At 35.3% G+C, this 5478-nt stretch overlaps 2 pseudogenes; one reads left to right on the forward strand and one right to left on the reverse strand.

Moving 5' to 3' along the window:
* Positions 1 to 1570, forward strand: part of LOC107722126 (cytoplasmic dynein 1 intermediate chain 1-like) — a 58263-nt pseudogene extending 56693 nt beyond the window's left edge.
* Positions 1571 to 4033: 2463 nt separating this feature from the next.
* LOC107722134 (calcium-binding mitochondrial carrier protein Aralar2-like) overlaps positions 4034 to 5478 on the reverse strand; it is a 38582-nt pseudogene continuing 37137 nt past the window's right edge.

Genomic DNA, 5478 nt, shown 5'->3' on the forward strand with positions numbered 1-5478 from the left:
AGGAGAGATGAATTCAACGTGATGACCAGCCGCCGGATAACAGCACAGCTGCCAAATGACAAAACAGCCTATACCTTCTAAAAACAATTTCAAAACCGATAGAACAGTCAGGCAGATGCAATATATGATATTTGATATTTTAGGATTATTTGATAGTGGTCGTCTGATGTGCGTTTTCCAATGGTTCAGGCAAATTTGAAGAGTGTGGGGTGACTGATGAACAATATACAGTACAGAAAAAAATGCTCTCGTGCTGTAAATGGCATGAGAGCAATTCTAAATAAATAACATTAAAAAAAATGAAATTATACAATTATATAACATTTATTTTATGAATAATATATAATTAAAATATACAATATAAGATATATTATTACTAATATAAATAATACATAATAATACTAAAATATTATTATAATATTGTATTATATTAATATCAATATATTATTAATATTATGATGATTATTATCATAATGAATTATTATTAGGACTGTCAGTTTAACGTGTTAACTTAATTAATTAGTTATAAAAACATTATTAAAATATTTTAACGCAGTTAAATAAATAAATTTTATGTTGAATTAAATTAAATATTTCTTTCTAAAGCTACAATTTGTAATGTCTACTTGATTCTTTCTCATTTAACACAAAAATAGCTTTAAATAATCTTTTGTGGGTATTTTTACAGTAAAAATTTATTTTGCGATTAATTCGATTAATCGAAACATGATGTAATTAATTATATTATATATATATATATGCATAAATACATATGTAGAGTATACAGAATATAGTGATGAAATGCCAGTGTTATAAGGTCATTTATTGATGAAGGCCTCTTGAGACCCCCTGCTGTACTATAAAAGAGCTTGATTTGGTCTTGGGTTTAGAAGTGGCTGTCATCTCCTCCCACCTCTCTATTCCTGTTTAATTATACCCTGTAGATCTCTCTCTCTCTCTCAGCCTGGGCGGCAGGCAGCCGTCCTTTCTCATCTAAATCTGACTCTCTGACAGCAGAAAGCGATCCCACATCGTCACCCAGCCGACCCATAGTCCCCATCTTCCCCTTCCTGAGAACTGACACGATAAATATTCAGCACTCAAAGGCCAAACAAGCAGCTTTATTGTTCTGTCTCTGAATCACAATGTGTGGTGATCTCTTTCCTCTCCCACACTGAGACAGCACATGTAATGCGTAGCTTTTGCTCTTGATGTGGCGTTTTGGAGGGGTGGGGGGTGTTTTTGGCACTGGATTTCTAAAACGCTCATCTGTTGCAGCTGGCCGTGCCCCACAGTGAGGATTGAGCCCACTTTGGACACACGCTGATGGAAATCCGTGCCAACCGTGGGGACGGTGAGGAGGAGGGGCCCGTGGAGCTGGCCACGTAAACACGGGACCAGAGTCATCACCAACCCAGACTGAGCCTGATGTAACACACCCAATTAGCATGTCACTAGTACTGTGCAGTTTACTCCAATAAAAGGGACCATTTATCCAGATAATGAATAATTGGTTACTAGGGATGGGTAAAACTAGGGATTAAACCACATCGATTCTGTTGGTCAACTCAATCATGCAGTCATCTGTCAAGAAAAGTTCAGAAATATCTTCAGTGGATCAAATCAATACAAACACTAGGCCTATACTGTCAGGATTTGCTACCAAGGCTATAGTGAGCTTAGGGTTTAGGTTGGGGTCAAGGGTTAGTAGGTGGTTTAACGTTGTGTAGGTAGTCTGAACTGTGATTTACATGACCAATACAGTCTTTAGAATCAGCTGTGCGGTGAGGGTTTGTGCTTAACTGGTTTAGAGGACAAATCATGAATAATCAAGATTTTCTGACAATTCCTAAAATCCCGAGATTAATCGTTTACTCTGGCTGCATCTGAAATCGCATACGCTCTGAATAGGTAGGCCTACTTTAAGAAATGTTCTATAAAGTATGAATGTGTGAAGTATGAATTTAATCAAACCATACTACATTTGTAGTAAATACGGCAAATAAATCATATTGTGAATGTGAGTTTGCAGAGTCTGTGTGACTGTGATGACTGTGTACAGCAAATTAATAAGAAACGTCTTTCTATTGAGTGGTCCTCGCGGAATTCATGTAAAATAAACATACACGACCACTTTTGTCCAAATCACGAAATTACTTTTATGTGCTTAATGTTTTTGATTCGGAAGTGAAGACAAGGCAGATTACTGAAAAGAATGACTTGTTTGAGCCCGTTCATAAATTATATATATTATAATTTATAGAATTAGCAAAGAGTGTCTATCATATCAGCAAAATAGACGTAGTAACTTTCTTTTACTCACCACTGTCATTCCATAATGAACGTGAATAATGAACACATTCTTTTTATGGGAAAGAGCTATTTTGTGTCCCACGTAATAAAGTCAAACAGGTTTGGAATGAAATGGTGATTAAATGACAGAATTTTAGGTATTTAGGTGAACTGTCCCTTAAATGTTGTACTCTTGGGTTTATTACTAAGCATTAAAATTAGGTTTCATTTCCATGCGCTTTATGTACAGTTTTGTTGTGCGAGAGTTCATTGTATTTTTATGTTCTGTCTCATTACCTTGATGACAATTACTGCTAAATCAGTTAATAACATTTTTGAAAATGTGCATTTCAAAAATGTGAATTTGTAATAACCTGCTGCTAGAAAGGCATCTTCGATGTTGGTTTGTGGTTAATTTAGTATACTTGAATAGTGTGTGTGTATATATTTTTGTACTGAGCCCCTGCATGAAGCATTGACAAATTAAGTTATATATAAGTTGGTGACTGTCAACAATATTCACAGTGGCTTTCTCGTCAGTGTTACAGCGATGCAAGCAGGTATTGTGTGCTTCCTAAAAGATGTTTCACTTGTTAGAAATAATGTTACTGAAAACCATAAGAAGTGTGTGGCTAAATAAAACAAGTATTGGCAAATAAAAGATGCTTCTAGCAACCGTTTTTGTTTGATCTCCTTTTAATAAATCGGTTTGTCCATCAGTGCATCTATTGCTGCCATACTTACAGTAAGGCATAATCTTTACACACTATATGTACAATCAACTCTACTGTACAGCTCAATTTAGTCTTCACATCATTTTTCAAGGGGTTGAGAAATACAGTACTGACAAACATCATCTGTAAAACCTTACTGCCGAGTCTCTGATTTCACATTGACCATAAACTGGCACTGCGTGTAGATTCCCAACACACAAATTTAACACTATACAAACATAAATATGGACTACTATAATACATTCAAATGTGAGAGTCCACGTCAGTACTGAAATGAACTGCCCAATGAGTGCTATGTGCTTAAATAGTTTTTTGGTAAAAGGAGGAGAAAAGAAAATGTAAACAGTTGCACATCTATCATTTAAACAATAAAACATGGTCATTTCTAACTGGATACGCTTGTACTGTTTTAAAACCCTGCAATATGCATCAAGTGACATGTTAATTTAATAAATAAATAAAAAAGTATACTGTAGTAAATGTAACTGATCGTTTTTTCAGGTACATAAAAAATACAATAAAACAACTGAAAGGATTTAAAAAAACAAAAGGTTTGATTTACATTTAAAAATAAATAAAAGTCACACTACAACCCCACTGAAGAATCCAGGACTTTGTGGTAGATTTAAAAAATATATTAAAAATCATCCCATCTACGTTTTACTTTAAAGGGGTCATATGATGCTGCTAAAAAGAACATTATTTTGTGTATTTGGTGTAATGAAATGTGTTTATGCGGTTTAAAGTTAAAAAAACACATTATTTTCCACATACTGTACATTATTGTTTCTCCTCTATGCCCCGCCTTTTTGAAACGCGTCGATTTTTACAAAACTAATCGGTCTGAAAAGCGAGAATATCTCTTTGGATTTGAGACTTTAGTCTTTGCAACTTTACAGATCTTCTTTATGCACCAAGAGCTTGTAACACTCCAAAGAGAAAGGAAAAAATGAAATCGCATCATATGACCCCTTTAAAGTTGTAATTTGCACTAACAATCACATAAAACATTATTTCCAGTTCATCTGCTGACGGTTTTATGTTCTCAACTAGAAGGAAGAGATTCATATGTGTGTTTGTTCCAGTGCTGCTGAAGTGGATGCGTTTGCTTCAAACTTGTGGGGCGGCAGACGCTCGGAATCGTGGTAGATGCAATCCAAATTTACTCTCGATGCCAGCAAATGTGGCCACAGCCAACCTGAAGCCACCGATGTGGTCAGGATTGGGCGCCGGGAGGCTGATCCGAGACTTGGGAGTAGGCTCTGCGCCAGCTGGTTTTCTGTGGTGAGGAGAGAGGGAGAGAGAAGATGGATGAGGAGGAGGAGCAAAGGAAACTTCACATTCTGCTGTGTCTTGTCAAAAAGAATAAACAGCCTGTCTCAATAGTGAAAACAAGAATATTTTCCCCTCAAGTTATGGAACACAAAATAAATGAATAGACCAGAACCAGTTCTTGCCTTCCTTTAAAAAAAATATTTAAAAAACACTTTCCATTTAGGACACAAATCCTATTTTAGGATGTCGTCTTACCATTTTAGCCTGAATGAAATCATAATCATGTAGCTCAGATCCGTTTGAAGCACCAAAACCAGACATGAATATGAAAAACTACATCTAAATTTGAGTGTCCGCATAAGCAATAAAATAAACATGTCACTGTCTATGTGCTTATGTAGATTTATGACAAAGGAAAAAGCATGTGAATAGAGTTTCACAATGACCACATATGAAATACATCTTTTCATTCATTCCATGTATGCATGTGCTATTTTCTCAGTTTCTCTCTTTTAGCACAGCTTCTGGAATACTTGATTCTAACTGGTCAATTGTGGCATGCAAATATTTTTTGTATAATGACTATATTTGACTGTCCCATATCGCTGTCCCAGGCAAATAATTTTTTACATACACTACAAATGTTTGGGGTCAGTAAGACAAAATAAATATTAAGGGTTTCCGCACATATATGAAGCAGCACAACTTTTCAGCATTGATAATAATAGGAGATGTTTCTTAAACAGCAAATCATAATATTGGAATGATTTCTGAAGGATCATGTGACACTGAAGATATAGAGTAATGATGCTGAAAATTCAGCTTTGCCAATACAGAAATAACTTCTCTATTATAATAAGCATATTTGTTAACATTACCATATTTTAAATTTATTTTCCTAATTGAAACATTATACTTTTATTTTTAGCAGATGTCAAAAGGAATATTTAAAGGGGTCATATGACGGTGTAATGCAATGTGTTTATGCGGTTTAAGGTTCAAAAAACACATTATTTTCCACATACTGTACATTATTGTTTCTCCTCTATGCCCCGCCTTTCTGAAACGCGCCGATTTTTACAAAGCTCATCGGTCTGAAAAGCGAGGTGTACGCTGATTGGCCAGCTATCCAGTGCGTTGTACCGAATACCTCAAGCGTGTGACGGAAATATTACAC

Source organism: Sinocyclocheilus rhinocerous, unplaced genomic scaffold, assembly GCF_001515625.1.
Source record: "Sinocyclocheilus rhinocerous isolate Xijiao unplaced genomic scaffold, SAMN03320098_v1.1 scaffold781, whole genome shotgun sequence".
Lineage (NCBI taxonomy): Eukaryota > Metazoa > Chordata > Actinopteri > Cypriniformes > Cyprinidae > Sinocyclocheilus > Sinocyclocheilus rhinocerous.